The 21,657-nt window shown below is 33.0% G+C and overlaps 2 protein-coding genes across 3 annotated transcripts in view; one reads left to right on the top strand and one right to left on the bottom strand.

Annotated features, from left to right (window-relative positions):
* Positions 1-9,846, bottom strand: part of LOC119640855 (DNA-binding protein Ets97D-like) — a 72,648-nt gene extending 62,802 nt beyond the window's left edge. Inside the window, exon 1 of the mRNA XM_038039128.1 lies at positions 6,947-9,846. The gene's annotated coding sequence lies outside the window, so the exon portion shown is untranslated. The remainder of the gene's footprint in view (positions 1-6,946) is intronic.
* LOC119640853 (aminopeptidase N) overlaps positions 1-21,657 on the top strand; it is a 106,702-nt gene that overhangs the window by 42,823 nt on the left and 42,222 nt on the right. The gene's annotated exons all lie outside the window — the stretch shown is intronic.

Raw genomic sequence — 21,657 nt, forward strand, 5'->3', positions numbered from 1 at the left:
TTTTAAAAGTAACCTGCGGTAAAAAGAGATGATTATCAGAGATCGAACAACAACAAAAAAAATATATAGCTATGAGCTCCTATGCAATTAATTTAATATTTCGCATAAACTACAAAGAATAGAAAAATTGCGTTTCTTTGAATTTTTTTTTTTTGCTACGAAAAGCATTCAATAGTTTAGTGTAAAGATCTCTATCTCGATAGTTTTTCCTGAAGAGAAATTGTGCATAAAGCATATAAAGCTACAAACATGTATTTATAGGTAAAATGCAGTAGTTGTGGTAGTAGTAGTAGTAGCAGTAGTAGTAGTAGTAGTAGTCTCAATTGGCGAGTTGTGAGCGCGGCAAGCTTTTGATACAAAAAGATTAGATTCGCAAAGTGTGAAGTGTGTGCTTAAAAACATGAATACTAAAATTAATAAGTTGAGGAGAGTTTTTTAAAAAAAATGAAAGAAAAAACAACAACAAACACTTAAAAGATATGAAAGAAAATAATCATCGTCGTAAGGTAAATCTTAGGTACCCACTATCGCATGAAAATATATAAAAATTAGTTAACTGTTCTTAACCATAGTGTTTGAGCTAAAGGTCAAATTAATGGCGACCTTGAGTGCGGCAGTCCCTCAAACACGTTCGCTCACAGCAATTATTCTTAAATTGCAGGCAGGCCTAGCTAAAGATAACCGTAGCATCGACAAACCACTTTGGTATGTCCATTAACAATCGATAATAAAATCACTGGCATTACTCCCAACGGCACTTACTGTCACTGACAGTCACCTATTGCTACTAGTCACGCAGTTACTGGCAATTGTCTATTACTGGCTGTCAGCGAGACTGTTAACTTGTCTCACCTGTCAGGTAGTTAAGGACAGTCACCTTCAACAGGCGGTCATATGTCGCCATCAAAGATCAAAGATCACTGCCATTGTCGGCTATCTGGCACTAGAAGACGATCGTTGACGACAATCGCACATCATTGACCGTCGCTATCACAGGCGTTCACTATAACAGACATTCGCTAACGTCGCATACGAATGTTACCACTGGCGGTCACTATCACAGACAGTTTCTATCACTATCAGTATTTATCTTTGACAGTTCCTAGTTACTCGAAGCAAATTTCAGGCAATGAAAAGCCCTGCTAATCACAGTTATTATAGTCGTTTGCTGTGACTATCTGCACTATTACCAGCCGCGGTGATGAAATACCGTTATCACAAGGAGCTCATGTCACTATTACTTAAAGCGGAATGACACAACCCGCCTATCAACACACTTTCGTATCCTTTTATTTTTTTCGACGAAGGAAAGAACAAGTTTGACAAATGTTTGTATGGTGATAAACTGCCTATCCAACCATCCAAATTACAGTAAGCAGTAAGATCGGTTCATTTTTAAGTGTGTCCATCTGTCCGTATAATGAAATCTCGATTACAACGCCGAAATTTTATTTTATTAAGACATTAACTTTAATTTGAAGTTCTCTCCTTTACTGCAATCGTCAAGTTTGATTCTCAAAAGTAGTTCCATAGGATTAGAACAACTAGCGAACAGTTGAAAGTCAATGCTTTCCTTTGGTATTTCAAGATCTTTTCGAGAAGTTTATAAAAAACATTTTCTTTTCTCGATGTACTTGACTATATATATGTATTATATGTTTATAGAACACGCTTACTCTTACATTGCATGTTAGAGCTTTGCTTTGCAACATGCAACAGCAGATTTATAATGTAAAGTAAGGTGGGTAATTATTTTTCAATCATACTATATTTCGATATAATTTCTTAGTAAATTTGAATTTCCAGAAACGAAGCTATACAGAGTAAACAGAAATTTTTGAAGAGAGAAAAAAAACAACAAACTCAATTTCTAGACAACAAAACGCTTTTAACCCAATTTGTCGATAAAATAAATAATAATAATTGTAAAAACAAAAAAAAACAACAATCAAAAAAAAAGAGAATAAATGTTAAAGTGATTTATTAGTCTCTCGGAGTGTGTTCGCTGCTTAAGTACATATATGAGTTTGTAAGTGAGTAGGTTGTTTGCTTTTCTTTTTTTTTTTTTTCTAAACCGTGGCGCTTAAACATAAAAAATTTGAATATTTTTCTATTAGTTAAGTATATTCGTTATTATCATTCATTTAGTCATTTCAACTTTTTAAATATTGATTTTCAAATATTAAATATATATATAATTTAACGCCATTATAATTAAAGTGCATACAAAGTGATCACTAATTGCCAAGTTTTTTCACTTACCCACTTTAAAGTTAACGCCGCAAATGGAGAAAAACCGATATTTAAGTACACACCTATCGGGATATTGGACAATCATTCAAACATATTTATATATATATATATGAAAGCATATGAGTAATTTTAAGCCATTTAAATATGTCAATAATAATTTTTAACTCAAATAACGTCCGACAGTTACTCATGCTTATCGCTCACGTTGGCCATTGTCGTCGTACAAGTCGTAAAAGTCCAAACGTTAGCTTAATGCAAATTTTAGTTTGCATTTTTTACTGTTTCTCTTACAGTTGCGATTAATGTTGCTTTTGTTATTATTGTTGTTGTTGCTAATGCAAGTCCGTGTGTACGTGATATATACATACCCAGGTATGCACGCGTGTATAATTTGCAAGAAAATGCTTAACAAATACAGAAGGTGCTGATGTCATATGAATGTTTTTACACGGTTAGCTAATGCCAGTGATTCTTAGGATAGGCTTTAAAGTTTCCTAGAAAGAGAATGTCTTTTATCAAAAGCCAAGTAAATGTTATCAGATAATGTTATCCAAATACGAATAAAAGTTTCTTCCTCTTTTTGGTCCTCATGTTATGCTTCGTTAAATGTCGCGAATAATTTCTCTCTATTGTGAGTTCTATTAAGCAGATTTTAAACGAAACTTTTTAACGTGGATCGATCTCTTTTACATCTCAGGGATTTCTAGAACTCCACAAATCATGTTTTGGTCAATCAACTATTGGCTACATCTGTTGACTCTTGATAAAATACATTTTCAGAGAGATACTTGGATGAATCGGGTCAGCATAGATGCTTACTGTAACCTACTTGAATAAGAACCTGTATAGAACGTTTCACGTCCAAATGCAGAAATGCCTTCCAAAGAAGTAAGAATGTGTTCAAAAAATAAGGGGAATATTTATTTTAAAATTAGATTAAACTATTTTTTATAAACTAGAGGACCGAACGGCATGAAAATACCACCAAATGTTAATAAAGTTTAAAACTAACGTAATGAAAAAGTTTATATTCGCGTCGAAGCGCGTTTATTTTTAATGCAAAAATTACCCTTACTTTTTGCACAGAGCAATGCTAAGTGAAAAGAACTCTGCATTAGGGCTTGTGGTGCACTCAATTGGCTTAAGTGTCTGTTAATACGTTTGTATGCCTTTTGATTCTATATTGCTTAACCGAAAGACCTATGTGCCCGGCAATTGTGAACTATTTTATTAGTGCTGCACCACAAGGAACTACAAGCGACTTTTGTCCTTCCCTACGCCATTCGCCCAGTGGGCAGACTTTAGGTTTAAAAAATTCAGTTCTTAAGTTACTGTATCAAGTTTTGATAAGTATTACTGTGGTGTTAGAAATTCCAATTTATCACTGATTGGGCAACTCTGCATTTTAATATTAATATTGTTTAATGTTCTTATTCAAAATGCAAATTATTAAACCAAATGTATACTAGTGTGCTCGAGAATGTGTTTGAAGTCATAGCATTGCCATGCTTTTTTTTCATATTTTACGCATAAAGCGTAGTTTTTATTAAATCCTTCAAATGCTTATAACATTAACTTAGAAAGTAGGCCCATCTTTACGACACGCATAAAATCGGGCTCAGAGACTTGTTCTCTCAATTTTCGATCTTAACTTTAGCGACTTTGGCGAGAATTTTAACCATAATAGAAGATGAACAGAGAGACAGAGATTTGCATTTGATTGATAGGATTAAACTCGAACCCATCTGTTTTTTTTTGCGCTTAAAATAAAAAATGTTGTTTGCCCTTTTTTCGTTAAGCTAATTGAAAAAGAGCAAAAAACTTATTAAAATGTTATTAACTCAAATTTCATTGAATATGTGTTTTCTGCGCAATCATTTCGCCAAACTGTACTCAATAGTGAGCGGTAGACACTTGCTTCGACAGAGAATGTCAAAAATGTTCACTTTCCTTCTTAATAACATTCAAACGCATATATATTTCCGCGAATGCGTGCTTTGATCTACGAGCATAAACGTAAGCATTTGCCTTTGTGTTGCATGTAAAGACATTGTCATCAAAATGAAATTTGGCTGAACGCCAGCAAAAATAAAAATAATCAAACATTAACAGTGACATTCATGGCCGCTGCTGCTGCGACTTTCTGCTTCATTTTGTCTTTTTGCTGCATCCATCACTTTTTGCAAATGTATGGGAAAAAAAATGATTGTATTATCTCATCGCGGGGAGAATTTTAAAAATGAATTTTATGTGACATAATCTAATAAATTTATATTTAAGTATACACAGCAAACAAGAACAACAGCAACAGCAACAGCAACATAAATGACACATAAATGCAGAGATAGAAATCACTAGATGTGATAATTAATTATGCGGACTTTGCTCGCATATAAGTAGTACGAGCTAAAGTATTTGTTAATTTCTTATATTGATATTGGATATGAAAGTTTCTTTCCATAAAACGGAAACATCAAAGATATTTTTACGATAAAAAAGTTCCCCAAAAAAGTGGCGAAAAAAAACGTTAGAGAAGGGTTTCTAGGCAAAATTATTCTCCTTATCAACGTATAGTAAACGCCTTTCATTTCGAGATATTTGCGACTTCATAGCGTGAAAATTCAAGATTGCGATGTGAAAACAAGCAAACACATTATGGTGGGCCACGATCTACTACACTCTACACGATCACTACAATTATTCATAGAATGAGCTTTCAAAGTGGATTGTTATATGGAAAGTGGTCCCATATGTCTTTGGGTACCAAATTTCATCAAAATAATTCAAGCTTGACCATAGATTTACATGAGCAGACCTCAGACAGAGGGACAGTCAGGCTTCGATCGATTCAAATTATGATTCTGAATCGGTATAACAAAAGATGGTTTTATCGTGGACGAAACGCAAACGTTACGGACAGACGGATGCACAAGTTTAAATCATTTTTTGAATTGATTGGTATAGTGATGGAAAATAGATCTGTCCGAAGTCCATCTGGATATTGTATGCATTCCCCCCAAGTTGTGTAGGGTATTAAAATAAGCAATGCCCGCATTGAAGTTTAAGCGTTTCTCGTTGCAAGTATTTTTAAATGAATTTTCGTATGAGGTCAATTTCTTTATTCTTACAATTAATGGATGATGAAGGAATTGATTTACAATAGGAACTAAATAAACAAAAATCAAATAAAAATCAAAATCCATCCTCATCGGTGAAAAGTTATTTCCATGGCACGCGAGATTAAATTTTCATTTGAATAAAATGTTCTTGTTGACGCTTGTCATGAGATGATTGTGATTTGTTTGCTAACAAAATCCGCATTATTAACCAGCATACCCATCTTCGCATATTCAGGCATATGCATACGTTCATCTGTGCATATATTTTAAATGGGTCTCACATTAGCACCCATATAATCAAGTGATTCATTTTAATGATTTGTAAATGTTAACCATATCGAGATTTTACTCGCATGTGCTCTTTTTTTTTCTTTTTTCTCAAACGCTATATTATAAAATTACAATAAAACTTTACATAAAGCTTTTAACTTCTGTTTTTTATACGATAACGATAACGAACGCGTTAACGCGAAAGGTTGTGTAACAATTTAAATTAGTTGCACTGGAATGTTTTCTGTGAACCAACAATGAAAAAATTATTTGTAATTTATGTAATTACGAGCAAGCGTTTTAACACCTACTGCTAACAGCAGTAACAGCAATTCAGAAAATATTTAAAAAATTTCCACAATTTTAACCAAGGATTGTACCACGGAACGTTTTTATGCCTGTTATGTTATGATGATTGAAATAAAATTATTAATTATAATTAATTAATGTAATCGTTAAAACGTATTTTTGGTAAAACATACTCCGAGTTTCAATATCACGTTAGTTGGATCCGCACGGTTTACTGCCTGGGAAAACGCAATAGCTTAATAGAATGTTAATATTAAATAAAGGAACCTTTACCTCAAAGATAATGGTTTTTGTGTAGGAAAACATTTGCGTATTAAAAGCAAGGAAATCCGCTGATATTTCGTTAATGAACCGAATCGATCGTCTATTTTTGTGTATACATTGAGAACATTGAGAGAAGCGAAATGGAGAACTCTGGACTGGTTCTTAAACTTCTTCTAAAAGATGCTTTCAATGCTCATAGGAAAACTTTGTCTTTATATTAAAAAGAAATGATGAGAATGTACTGCTACTTACAAGGTTAGGTCCGTCATTACATTCTGTGTTTTGCGCTGATACCCTAGACAAAAGAACTTCCGATGTGTAGGCATTGGCAGAAGAAAACGCGATCTTTGAATTTGCCTAATTTTAGAAGGACATATATACTGCAATAGTTAGTCACAAAATGAATCTTCTTAAAAACTTCCTCTCTAAGGTGGACACTACAGCAGTTTAAACAGCCTAAAAAAAGAGTTCTGGATGTGTCAAAATTTAAAATTTTTCCCTGTACGTTGTTACAGCAGATTTTACAGTTCGTAACAAACTAAAAGGCCAAAAAGCCGTTAGGAAAGGAGTTCATGGCGCTTTTTCCAATGGAGAATTTCAGAATTGAGTGCCTTTAGCAATTCTAACCTGATTAAGATTTACTATGGCTCTTGTGAGACTTGACGCTCCATTGGTTCTCGAAAAAAAGTCGTTGTGGCATTTAGACTCACTATGACACTTAATACACTTACCAATATTTGCTTTTGAAGAATGAGACCATATTCGCTATATATTACTTAATAGGATGTCAACCAAAGTGATTATGTTCTGGATATTTAAGAAAAAATTCGTGGCGTTTAGGATGAAGCAAAGCCAATAATATGTGAATGGTTGTTTCGTTTTTCGTCGATGTCGACGACTCGCCGCACTCTCGACGACCAAAAATTGACGGAGACCAGCACATTTCAGTTACTTCTTGGATCAAAATGTACATGTAACGTACAAGAGTCAAGAAACATTACAGATTTACTTTGCTCTGCGGAAACGCGATGTGTCTTCTTTACGCGACATCTTTTCTTTTTGAATGTGTTCTTTCGCAGACACGCATCGCTTTAAATAGAAACTGTGAAGAAACTTGTCTCATTAAATTGCGAGGAAATGAAAATAAAAATAATTCATCTACTTTTCGATAAGTGGTGACGCAATGTGTTTTCAAATAGTTTTTTCTGGCAGATATCGCTCGTACAAAAAACCATTTGATGTATTTTATATCAAACCTGTGAAAAAAACTTTAATAATTGCACGAAGACTGAGAAGACACATAAGAGTCTTTTTTATCTTTTCCCAGCTGTTAGCTTTCCACGCAGATGAGCCACCTTAAAGAATCAGACTTATGGATACAAATTTTGCAGGGTCTAAGCGAAAGGGGAATTGAAGCCAGGATTAAGGGTTCACTTTTCGATCCACATAAGTTTTAGTCTTTTTTACACGGATTTTTCAGAAAGGACCATAAACATAAAACTAATGGCGTTTCACATCGCGAAACTATCAATGAATGTTCACCTATGAACAAAGGGCAGAAACAAGAGTTAATCTCAAAGCTTCCTTCATAAGAGTATAAATGTACTTTACAGGATGGATGTAGTAATCGAGATCAATTCTTAAAAATTCATTCATTATTTCTTAAATATTGAAAAACGAAAGGTTTTTAATTAATATATTTTTTTAATGGTCTTACACACACGCAATCACGTATTACAGTTGTATTATAATAATACATATATGTATATGTGTATATACACTGCACTAAGTGGTATATAATGATTCAGTTTACTAAAAATATTCATTATACCTTTAAAATAGTTTAATTATACTTACGTGCTCAGCCCGTCCAGCCCGCCCAGCCTCTTATGTGTGCATAAGTGTTTAGTTATTATTAATTGTTGAAATAATTATATGTTGTACAACAGGCAAACCCACGTACGGTAGCCAAACCCTCCAAGTAAAGTGGAAACCTCCACTTAGGTAACGTAAAGGCAACTCTTCCCAAAATTGAAAATTAAAGACTAACATTGAAATTTTAAAGAATTAAATAAAAATTTAAAGTTTTGAGAGACAAAGTAATATAAATTGTTAAATCGCGTGCGATAATGCTTTACTGTATTACTACTGAAGCATTGCCGGCATATGGCCAACAATTTATGAATGAGTAGTAACTTAAATGAATGAAATAATTTCTAAAAAGAAAAAAGAAAAAAAAATCGTTTTAAGCTTAATGTACTCGATGTTTTAAATTAAGAAAAAAAAATTTTTTTAATTATAACTTTTATAGATAGATAGAATACGTTTTTCAATCAGATAAACTTTGTTGTGAGTGTAAAATTTCTTATGCTATTACAATGTTAATAATGAGGAAACTTATCCTAAAGCAAATCTTAGATACTTCGCATAGGTATCTAGTAGATAATTCCAAAAGTGAAAAAGGATCCTGATTAAACAACGTAGTGCTAGTACAGTATCCTCGCGCAATTAAATACATTATTTAATATGCTCCGAGGATGGAATAGAGATGTAGGCTGACTGTTGACGAACCCTCATATGATTTTTAGATAAGCTTCAAAAGAAATAAGTCAATCTGTTTCATGACATTTTGACCATAAGTTTATATTTCCTTTAATGAGACTATTTCTGCAATGGTAAATCAGAATTCTCCTTGTAACGTGACTTAAACACCTAACCGTAAACTTCTGCTTGCATTCTTATGACTTTATTGAATGGTGAGTTAATTACGTCTAAATGTGTACAAAAATTTCATATTATTGTAAGGCGTACTACGTATATAAAAATTTTATATTTTTATAAATAAAAAAAGTAAAAGCGTTATAGCATGGCAGGGTCCAGTACGAAATATCCTGCACAATCGTACCATTATGAATATAACGACTTTTCAAGGTAAGGTGTTATATGATAAGTGGTTGAAAAAGTGGCCAGATTTGAATTATTTCCACATCAAAATATTCACAAATTACGGCCTATATGTTGGCCACAAGGAAACCAGACACACAGACAGACGATCTTAGATCGGTAGAGTAAAGTATCGATCTATTCTAAGTTCTATTTTACACTGCATACATAGGGATAAACTTAATATACCCACGTGTCACAAGTGGTGTAGGATATAAACATATTAATAAATAAAATATGGTTTTTAAGAGGATGAGAAAATATAAACAACACCCGACACTCTGTACACCAGTATTGGAGAATATCGCTAGGTATAAATGCGTTAGATGATTAAAAATTTCTCTACGCGCTACTTAGTTTTAAACTTTTGAAAACTATTTATTACTTTGTTCACGTTGACTAACGATGCAACTAAGATAGAGGAAAAGAATTAGAGACCAATGCCTAAGGTGAGGATACATCCCTTTTTCCGAAATGAGGCAGTGTATGCGTACATATATTACATATTTATTGTACATATGTACATATATTATATAGGTATTTCTTTGTCCATGTCATTCAAATAAATTTACAAGTCTGTCCATCTAACTACCTGTTGGAACAATCGTAGCCCGAAGAATTGAGATAGCGCTACAAACTGATACAGTTAGTCATCAATGCTGTCATGCTCATGATTAAAAAAAATTCTTATAAATTTTCAAACCCGAAAATTTCAACTTTCAAAAAAACCCACATGATTCAATTTAAAATTTTACCCAAATTAATTAAAGGAAGACGTAACAAATAAAATTTATATTTATTAGAAAAAACCAATAAACACGTTACAGTAAAATAGCCTACAGCGCCTCGCTTGAGTCAGTAGTTCATATTACAACTTTGCAAAGTAATGCAGACAGCTTGAAACCGATAGATTCAAAAAGTGTTGTTGAGTGGGTCTTTCCCAAGTCCTTCTGTGTTTTATATACATCCGCATAAATTTAATATACTCTTATGCCACCTCTGGTATGCGGTATAAAAAGGAACTGTAAAACTGTATAACTGGGGTAGTGTACTGACTTTAGGCTCACTTAAACCTTAAGATCATCTTAAACTTAGAAAAGGGAAAGAAACTGGGAAAGCCCATAAATGCGCTCACGCAAAAGTCCTGACTGCTGGACGACTTTTTTTAAAGCCAGATAGTTACCCATACATTCACTAGGGGAGTTAAAAAGCCCGATCGATCGGTTGCCATATTCTCATAAGAATTTATTTTTCACAAAATTCGTTTTTAGCTAAATATAAACTTTTCTTATTTGTACCTATAAGTTACAATAAACCGAAAAAAAAAGAAAATTTTTAAAATTCTTAATGAATTAAATATAATTTGTTGATCGCGTTTATATATACATATACTGGAATACGACATGTTTTCGTTTTTAATAAACGCTAATAATAAAACAATCAGTCATTCATAATAATAAAGCATTTACATGTATCTACATGACGGTATTTAAGACTTAATGCTATCATGACTTTGAAAAGAAAAAAAAAAAAACAATACAACAAAATTACGTCATTTGAGTATAAGCACAACAATTATGCGGTATCCGTTATATTGCAAGTACACAAAAATAACAACAATAACAAAAACGAGTAAATATGAAATCATAATTGTAAACAAAAATGTTATTCTCTTTAGACTTTTCGTCTGCCGTATCTGTCTGCCTGCGCTACATGTGACGTGTGTCACATGGTTTAGCTTTATGAATAGATATCGCATAAAATTTATTCGTACGTTTGTATGCAGGTATAGTTTCAATGTATTCAGGTACTCGCTCGTATGCTTCGCTTTAACTGGAGGCGTTATTATCACTTTGCTTGTACATAAACTCTTTATTACTGCACATTGTTTTTTATTGCTTCCAACAAAGTTATAATACGTCTCTAACTGTCTGTGAATGAGTTTTTACACATATTTTATCAAGTTTATTTACCTTTTCATTTATATACATACATTTTATGCGACTACAAAAAAAAAATGTGAACTGGAGAACTAACTATTGTGGTTCAAAGAAAAAAGTATTCATGAATCTCTGGTTGACTGAAGGTTAAAATATATTCGTAAGTGTGTGCATATTTTATACATGAGTAAGTCTGCGTGTTCTTCTTCAAGAATTAGGTTGACTTGTTATTTTGGACAACTTTTTGTTAACCCATCTTTTTGGATTTGTTCCGATGATATCATTATCCAAGAAAAGTCTTACGTGCAATATTGTTCATTGGGTAAATTCTCGTAAAATATAACAAGCAAGTTTATCCTATTGTCTTGTTCACTCCTATCTTATTGTTGCAAGAATGGCAGTAAACGAAAATTTTTGCTCTAAGCGTTCGAAGGCTTCTACTGCGACAGTAAGATGATTCAATGAACGTTTACCCTTTTGTTTTACTCTTTTGTCATATTTATGGAAAAAAAGAGTCTTCAAAAATAAAGGTAAAGACAATGTGGTCACATCTCCATACAAGTGTAAATTCTATACACATGTCATTTCAGCTAGAAGTACTTACTAATCTTATGGTGATCAACATAATCTTTATAAAGAGAACTGCATCACTTCATCTATTTTTCTTCTCTATTTTCGTATCATTAGCAGATGAATAGTACAGGGTGTGATTCTTTTTCCCACAGAAACACTGTTTCCGCCGAAAGGACGGAAGATTTACTGAATTTGTCTTCTGCGCGCATACAAAATTAGAGAACATTTATATCGTCATACTATTCTTTTTGTCCACAGAGGGGCTTCGTTTCATCCTATACATGATCGGGAGTTTTATGTAAACTACCAATCAACACTTGACTTTCATGTATTTTTCCTTCCCTCCTCTCTTGTCGGAAAACATAAGAGCCCAATCTGTCTTTGTATGGGCGATTGTTTTTTGAGAAAAATAGGTCATGAAAACTCGACGTTACGTTGTCCTGCCTGCTCAAGTGTCAACGGTTTCGGCGAGTGCTTTCTTTTTTAAAGATGTGTGGATCAACACATTTTGTGAGTTTGACTTTTACAAAGAATATATCATACATTATTCTTCTCTCTTTGCTCACCGGGGTCGTGTGAGTGATAAGTTTAACGATTGGCGCTTTTTCTTTAAAGATGTCTTCCTCAAAAAATAAAATTAGTACTTGGTAAGGAAAATTTAGCAGGCCGTAAGCATTTTCGTAGGTTTCGGCGCTTTTCGCTTTCGTTAAATCTTCAAATATTAGAATAAGAAGAAACGCTCTCAGCTCTGAACTCTTCCCCCTCTCTTTGAGCTATAAGCTCTTCGATAAGCAATATAATTTCAATATAACAAGCTGTGGCGAGCTAAATTATTTTCAGTTTTATTTGGTGTTTAGCCCAGTTTAACAATCATAATAAATTTAGGATAATTACGTTTCAGCCGAGCCAGGAGCATGGGCCAAACATTTGCTTGTCGAAGTTGCCGCCAAGAGACAGAAGGTGGACAAACGGCGATAGGTAAATCAAGTTGGCACCTGTCGCTATTTGTAGATCCACTCTCTTACACAAACTGTCCGATTCATAGTTCTGGTCACTGGACATGCGCAACCAGTCTACAAGTCAAATCTATATATATTCATATATATATACATTTACTTATGTTTATTTTTATATTTGTCTGTCCACTCAAAAGGTAATGGTGAAAGTGTACAAATTTTGCTTTATAAAGTAAAATTTTAAAGCATTGTGCATGTGGTTGTCGATGAGAAAAAGTATGTGCAAGTATTCCGAGACTTTTTTTGCGTATACATAATTTACATATGTTTTCTTTATGTTTTTGTAATTATTCATATCTGCCTCCGTGCCTTCTTTATTTATTCACTATAACTACGGAAAATGAAAGTATACTATTTTTATGTTTAGCTTTGTAAAAGCCCCCAAGAATGCTATGAAGTACTTATATGCTCTGAAATTGTAAGACGATTTTGTCGGTTGTTGGATAAATAGAAACGTAACAACTGATACATGTATACTCGCTCAATAGAAGTTCACCTATTAAAGTCGCAACAGGGTATAAAAAGCTTATTATTGTAATTAAGTTCCAATCAAAGAACGTATCAGAAGCAGTTAGATGTAACTTCAATCGAATGTTTTTACAGTCTAAACTTATTTCGGTTTTTTTTTTTTTGTATTACATAAATAACAAAATTCGAGAATAAATTGTTTCATGAAAATACGCGACCAGGTAATGTAATGTAAGCGGAAGTTACAACAAACTCGGTTACGCAGTGCCACTCGTGCCTAAATTTGCCGATGCTATGTTTTTTGAAGAAAAGAAAAAAAGTAATGTTAGTCGATATATTGACACGCCTCCAAATTTGTAAAAATGAAGCGATCAAATTGTGATAAATCCACATAAATTTCAGGTACCGCAGATGAGTTTCAGGGCGAATGTAATTTTTTCTCTTCTTGTATTATTTTCCTGTTCGCTTTCAGGCTCTGCAGCCAATACGCTTGGAGATGCATTACGGCTCGGCTCCCTCATTTAATTCCACGAAACATATATGTAGTAATTTTTTATACAATTTTCTGCATAACGTAATTATAATAACTGAAGGTTATAACAAAGAACAATAGCAGCTATTGCTGCAGTGCGAAAATTGTAGAGAGCATATTAAGTGTGTAAAAAAAGATGTAAAATTTTCATATATCTCAGATAACAATATCACGTATATAACAGAAACCTCATCAGAGGTATTTATATGCATACCTTCTTCTGTCATTGACTTGTGATAACTCGTTTATATATTCCTATGTCTACTGTAGGGATTGAAACCAATGTGCCAGTGAAAACACTACAAAAATACGCATTCATTAAGAGCTTATTGTTGGTTGTTGGCTGTCAGTAACAAGTATACATCCCCTTTTTTCTTCTTCTTCTATTGTCTCCTTTTACAACGTTAATGTATGTGCGGCAAACACCATTTAAAGTGCTGAAATAAATGCAATAACATGCAATGAACGTAAAGTGTTCTTACGATAAATGATTTGCATAATATTTATGTTTAAATATTGGAAGTACATGAAGTAACAATGAAAGTTTACTTACAGACAAAGGGACTGATTTTCATACTAAATTTTTTATAAATATTAAATTTCAGTTTTACACAAAATTTTCTGTACGGTTTTATTTTGTAAAACATATTAAAAGACAATAGTGGGCCGCAAGCCATCATACAGTTTGCGACTTCCCGCAGTGAGAAGTGGTCGATTCGAACATTTTTTAATAGCGTTCGCCTTTGTGCCGAAACACGTCCACCGTGTGTAACAAAATTTTATCAAAAATTGCGATGTGTAAATTCTACATCGGACGGCCACACAAGCTTAGATAGATTCAAAAAGTGATTCTGTTTCTACCGACATAATAAAAGGTGGACCTACGTTAAGTTATTCTGGACCCAACCCACATCCACCACTAGTGATGTAAGAAATAAAAATAAAAAGTTCAAGTTAAATTTTCATTTTATAATTTTTTAGTATAGTTAATATAAATATTTAAATTGAAATTTTAAAAATCAAATTAACATTTCGTCGATAAATTGAGAGAAATCCATTGTAACTTTGTTTTTGAAAGTTGTCCACTCACAACAGAGATGGCTCCTTTATATTTCAATCTACGTTCGTATGATTTTGGCGCTTGAAAATTTGTCCAGCGTATAAAAACGGTACTGGTAGTACATCAGAATGAACGTATTTAAAAGTTTCGACCTTTAAAACAAGCATAAGTCGTAGTAGCAATAATGAATAGCTTACTTTTCGACATATGCAAACGTTCTCCTTTTTTACACGGCTTATTTTACAATATAAAAAGCGATTGGATATGTTTCACATCAAGCGCATGAAAAATTTGAATCTCTTTGGAGAAAAGTAAATAAGTAGCGTTTACGTCCAGTCGTATAAATAAATATAAAAACTCTTAAGGCTAATATTCGATAAACCATGAAAGAATACATTGTAAGTGTGTTCAATCTTGAAATTTAAGAAATATCTATTCTTCAGAAATATAAGAAGTATTTATCCCTGTTGGACAAACAACAAATTTTCTAATGCTTACTCAAATTTCAGCAACATTATGTTCTGAAATTTAAAACTTTAAATATTTCAAACAATGGAAACAATCTTCTTAAAGAAGGGCAACATTTTTGACAATAGAAAGCTTTAACTTTTATGGGAATTTTTTGGTTGGCATATACTAGATGACCAATGATCTAAAACGTCTTTTCTATTAGACGAAAAGAAGTTGCACTCTTACACTACGCTTATCTCTCCTCATAACCGTTCGGCTTTTTTACTGTTGTTCAATACATAGCTTGGCAAGGACTTTAGCAAAGTGCAATTAGCTAAGTATTAATAATAACTCCCAAGGCTCTCAAAATGCTAAGAAAAATACCTGGGACCTGTGGGCTCCGGGCCGGATTTATATGCTGTAGATTTTAAAATAAAAATACACAGAACACATTGCCGTGACCTTAACAGCTAAAATGCGACAAGGAAAAGCTCTATGTATGGTATTAATTCTCTTCATATGCCAAGACCATCTATCCGCTCTCAATGTAACCTGGGAAACAAATTAGATAAAAAAAGATGAAACTTTACGTATGTATTCTTAGGTGTAGAGCTTAGGTTAAGCTTCGAGAAAGGGTTGATATGCCACAAGGGCAAATAAAATAACTGACTTGCATTCCAACAGATAAAAATGCAACAGACATTATTCTAAAGTTCGCCATAGCTTCATCAAATAAGCTTATTGCGAAAATCCAAAAGCTAAAACTTTCCTTCCGGGAGAAGCTGGTTGTTAAACACGTTGCACCATTTCGTTTCCTATAATGCGCAAAGTTAAACATTTAATAAAAATCGAGAATTTTTGAAGAAAAAGACTTATATCGGACGAGCGTATCGGAAAATTGACCTATGTATCCCAAATTTAATACCGTTGAACGAGTACTCTTCGTCTACTTTTGTTGAATAAAGGCTTATAATCCAGAAAGGTGCGTTTATGTGTGGGCATCTCTAAAATGAGTCTAAGAGTTTTTTATTCCTCATCCAGTTTCGTTATTAACTGTGGAAAATATTAACTATTTTCATACAATGACTTAATGATTATAAAACTCGGCAGGTGATCATATAAATGGACTTGATTGGCTTATAAATTAGTATAATTACGCCGTAGAGGTAGACAATTAAGATGAAGTAAGTTTTTAGTGTAAGAAGTTTAGTTTATTTATTATTTATTTTTGTATCGCAAAGAAGTTGTTGCTCTGTATCCATTTTTGTTATAAAAGTCTTGCATAAAAATATCGTAAAAATGAGACAACGCGACCCAAATTTAAGAAAATAAATTTAAAAAGAAATTCCATTACGAAAAAATAAAAATTAAATTTTATTACGATAAATGTTTTATTTTTTTTCAACTTTTATATGCAAACTTTCCACAATCAGACAGTAAAGGAGCTTTATTGGACGATCCATTCTATCTAAAGTCTTTCCACGAATTGTTTACATCACATCATCAACTTAACAAAGGATATAAAAGTCTTGCTATTACTTAAGGCAAGTCATGCTTATGCAATGTTCACTCAATCACTTGATTTTTGCATCTATAACAGCCAAAAGTGCCTTATAATTATAAGAATATAAAATAATAAATAAAAAAATGATAATACATTTTAACAGTCATCCACCCTTAACTTTAGCATTGGCTGCCTTTACATAACAATCAAATTGAATTTCATCTCCTTTAATTAAAGTCTGACCTAAATTTTTCAAAGAATCTCATATCTTTTGGCGAATTTACACATAATTACGCACAACGCCGCATAACAACAAAAACAGAGCGTTTTGTCCGTCGCTCTTCCTTAAAAAATAAATAACTAATTTCACTTTCACATATCGCAGGCAAGCAGGCAACAAGGCAGGCACACCAGCAGACAGGCAGACAAGTACCAAAGTTGTTGTCTTTTCATAGCACATCAGCACATACGCACGGATTGACCTCGTTTATTTAACAGCAAAAGTTGTATTACATGCAGAATGAAGTCTTGTCGATTATGTTGCTTGATGTTGCTACACATAATGTTGCATAACATCCATGCATATGAAAATTCATATCTCTCTGACTTGTATCAGATAAATTTAAAATTCATAAGCAAAGTATATAAAGTTGCATGTAGTTGTGGGTTTTGCTGACACTTCTTAAATATTTCAATCGTTACGATTGAGAAGAAGAATTTAATTGAATAAAAATCCGCTTAATGTCAAAGAGATTAATAACGATGTAATACACAAAACAAAAGGAGGAAAAAAAAGATATCACAAATCGAGGACGCATACATGAACAAGTCTTGCACATCCCGAACTTAAGCAATTAATCAATGTCAACAAATAGTTTTTTTTCACACTGCAAACAGTAAACTACGAGCTTGTTGAAGACGATTTAAGTTGATTATGCAATTTCGTTTGTAACGCTCAATAGAAGCGAATGATCGGAAAAGCAATTCTCAAGTCAAGTCTACTCAAAAAAAAAAGACTCTCTCGGTGTAACAAGGACTCATATAATTCCAGGCATTTTATGCAAAGATATGTCTTTCTGTAAGAGTAAGAAACGGAAGTTCTTTAAAAAATTTTCAAGTTTTCGTTCCCAGATTATGCGTTAGATTTTTAACGTGAAGAATTACGTGTTGAAAGTCTCGCAAGGTATATATTTTCAACATGAGCATAAGATTCTTAGATAATTTCACCATACTCGTCTTTACATGCCCGGGTACGTATATCATTCGCGTTTTTCTAAGCTCTTATATAATTCATATAATGTTAGTTGATGGCCAAAAGTAACCTTTAAAGTAGGAGTTATCACACCTTGGAATGGTCCAATCTAGTTTTTAAAATAGGCTCAATCAATCCTACAAGAAGTGAGGTATTAATATTCTATCGATACATGTACTCACCAATCGGCTGAATAATTCAAAGAGTGCTTCAGGAATTTTTTAACAATTTGGTTTTAGTCTTTGAAAATCAATTGTCTCCTCCCCCTTAGGTGAATGTATCCTTCGTAATATATATTTTAAGCCTTTTTTTTTATTTTCACAACCGCTAAAATTGAATGTCTTCCGTTAAAATCTTTAGAAAACTGCATTGGAAAGTTTTGGATTTACGTAACGTATAGACATTGTTGAAACGAGTTACGAAAATAATGAATTTATTCGGACTTATGTTCCGGCATTTCAACGTATTCCTCAACATTGGTTGAACGGTTTCGTAAGTAAGCAAAAAAAAACTGTCCATCTGGTGGTTTGGCTATTATATTTCAATGATAACCGCGCATTCTTACGAATCGCCGAAATGAACTGGCCCCAAAATCCACCAACCTCCAAAAAACTACATAACCTCAAAGGTAATATTATTTGCATCCCAAGTGAATTAAGCCCTAATTCACGTGAAGAAGTGACAAGAAGTTGGTGCCACGGAGTCAAATGTTGAAAAAGTTCCATAGAGAAGGATTCTCATAGAATCAACTTTAAATAAAGACGCTGCGAATCAATACTTAAAACGGGAAAAAAATTAATCTGCTTTGCTTCTATTTTGAACAAGAAATGATGTAGTCTTAGGTCTCTCATATAACGCGTACATATGGGAGCATAGCGACACAGTCAATTTTTCGCCAAATAATTCAATTTTGCCGCTCGAGTTAATCCCCTTGAATTCGCTTGTGATTTCAATGACTCAAATTAAAGTTCACCTCGTTCCAAATTGCATAATGTGTACCGACCTCTAAATATAGAAGCTATGAGAATAATATATGGGTAATAAATAATAAAATAGTTAGATTGGCCTCCATTGTAAGCTTTCCATCGTTTCGCGACCGAAATGTCAACGAACGTCACCTGCATAAATACAAGTATGACATAAAAAGCTGCCGAGACTTGTGCTGGAAACGCCAACAGTCAAAAAAATCGCCATCTGTGTACACACAATACAAGTATAACTCACATGCTATGTTAATCACGCAATAGGCTGAGCTAAAGGACATATAATAAATTTAATATAATTGGAACAAAAGCGAAAACTATGTTGACCTTGAATAACAATTTCCTTCAGTAAATACATATATAAATATTGGAAATTGACCAAGAGTCAGGCTAGATTTTTGTACAAGATTACACTCGAAATGACCTATAAATTTTAAAACTTTTTCTTATTTGTCTATTTATTTATTTATTAAGAATACTCGGCTGCTATTGCCTAGAACTGTTAGTCTAGGGGATTCAAAGGAGTCAATATGCCATTAATAGTTAAGAAACCAATCAATTCGAGAACAATTCTTACCAGATTCATGTGAATAAACCTTTCGCTTCATAAGGTTCGGCGAATCCCTTTGTACCGATTAATGAAAGCTTAACGAACAACAGCAGGCTTTTCGCTTTATTGACTGTATGTACGTGTATATTAATTAAAGTGTAGCGTAGCTAGAAAAGCGATATGAAGAATTTCTACAAATTTTATGTTATTTCTTTTTCGACATCATACTTTCTTGAATTTCTTTAGTACTCCGTACTTACAACAATCACGTCAGTAGTTTGTCGGCTGTGTTTTACTTTTCCAGATGTTTTTGTGAACGGGTTATGTTTAAACATACATTCGAACGTAAATGCGCGATCTCTTTGAGAAAAAATCTCATGCCGATTAAAAAAGAACGATAAAATAAGTCTACCCTCCTCTTTTGATATATTCGTGATAATGAATATAACGGTCATCGAAGGGAGACCTTTTACTTGCTGCGTACGCATGTGCATAAGTATGTATGTATATATATGTCCTATTCAGTATCCCAACAGTATTCATATAAACGAATTGTTTTCTTAATGATAAGGGAGGTTGTACCAGCTAAAAAGAACAAAAATTACAATATGTTCGCTTTAAGGCGACCCTCAGACTCCTTTACCGCTTAAATGCCAAAAATTTCAAAAATTCCTTAAAGTGTTTCAGCGGTGCCAGTTAATCTGAAGTTGAACGCTGAAGACAGAATCAGTTAGAGTCGCCACGAGTGTCCATAAATTTCAATTCTTAGATAGCTTCGGCGAAAATAAAATCCTCAAATAAAGAGATGAACACACTTGCTCACCACATGAACAGACTTATTTAGAAAAAGAAAAAAAAATAGAACGCACTTACCCTTCAACGAACACACCATCTTCTTCGCCCCACGGTGTCTATGGGCTTTCTTTAAGGGCTATTCTGGAAAATTAGAATCGCAACAAGAAATTTAACATACCACCAGCCTATGGACAGCGAATTCAGAAATGATCGTGTCACGTAGGCGATACCGAAATATTAAGAGGCGAAACTAAGCGATCACTGTGAAACTGTGACGTTATTAACGAACGACATTTAGAAATAAAAATAAAAAAAAAAACAATTAATTTAAATTACAAGTATTTTATACGAAAGTGTACTAAACTCGCGTACGCACACTTAGGAGGACATATTGTTGTTTGTCATTTCAATTAAAAGCTGTTAAATATCTGGTTTTTCATCGCCGAAAACAGTAACATAACTTCTCCTTATGTCACACATATGCTGGCTATAGAATTTTTCACTTGATGTGTTTTTGTTTTCTTTTTAACACAATACTTAATAGAATTTTTATTTTTTTTAATTAAACGATTAATGAACAAAATGTTGTTATTTCATTTATATCAGGACTTAAAGAAATGTGCATAAAAACACAAGAATGAAAGCATTGATACTAAACCTATATTTTTAATTAATTTAACATCATTGTTCTCTTTTCAATAACTTTTTCTTTTTTCTTATTCTTTTTCTTGTTTTTTTTATAGCCATATTTGCCGTAATTTGAATTTGTTATGTTGTCAACGCAATCGATTTTATAAGCTTTCTGTCGATCTGCGTAGATCTAATTACTTATGCTGGCGTCGCTTCGCAACAAATGTGCGCAAGCATATGTGTTTTGTGTTAATTATTAAAGGGGGACGTAAATAAAGACTTTTTTTCAATAAATTTCTTAAATCAAGCATACCCGAAAAACTTGTTTATATTGATTTGTTAATAGGAGAAAGAAAACAAAATATCTTTCATTTCATCATAAATCTGTCAATCCTCATTATTTTGCTCTTTCGTTTTTTTTTTCTTTTTTTTTTTTCTAACCTTTGTTATATGCGCTTAAGCGAAGTTTCAAGCAATATTCAAGAAACTTTATGTTTGTTTAGGCATTCAAGTGTACTTTTACAGAGAACTAACCTCCATCGAAGTCATTTTATAAAATGAGTTCTTAAGAATGCCTGATGTGAGCTCACAATTTTTAAAAACCAATCTGAAAAATAAACAAGTAAAAACACTGTAGCGCCGGCCGCGAACAACCATTAGGCACCTTACAACGTTTCACAGTTATTCATATGCACGACTTTTCAAGAAAAAGCGTTATATTGAAAATGGTGGTCTAACAGTCGTCC

This window comes from Glossina fuscipes, unplaced genomic scaffold (genome assembly GCF_014805625.2).
Source record: "Glossina fuscipes isolate IAEA_lab_2018 unplaced genomic scaffold, Yale_Gfus_2 128, whole genome shotgun sequence".
In the NCBI taxonomy this organism is placed as follows: Eukaryota; Metazoa; Arthropoda; class Insecta; order Diptera; family Glossinidae; genus Glossina; species Glossina fuscipes.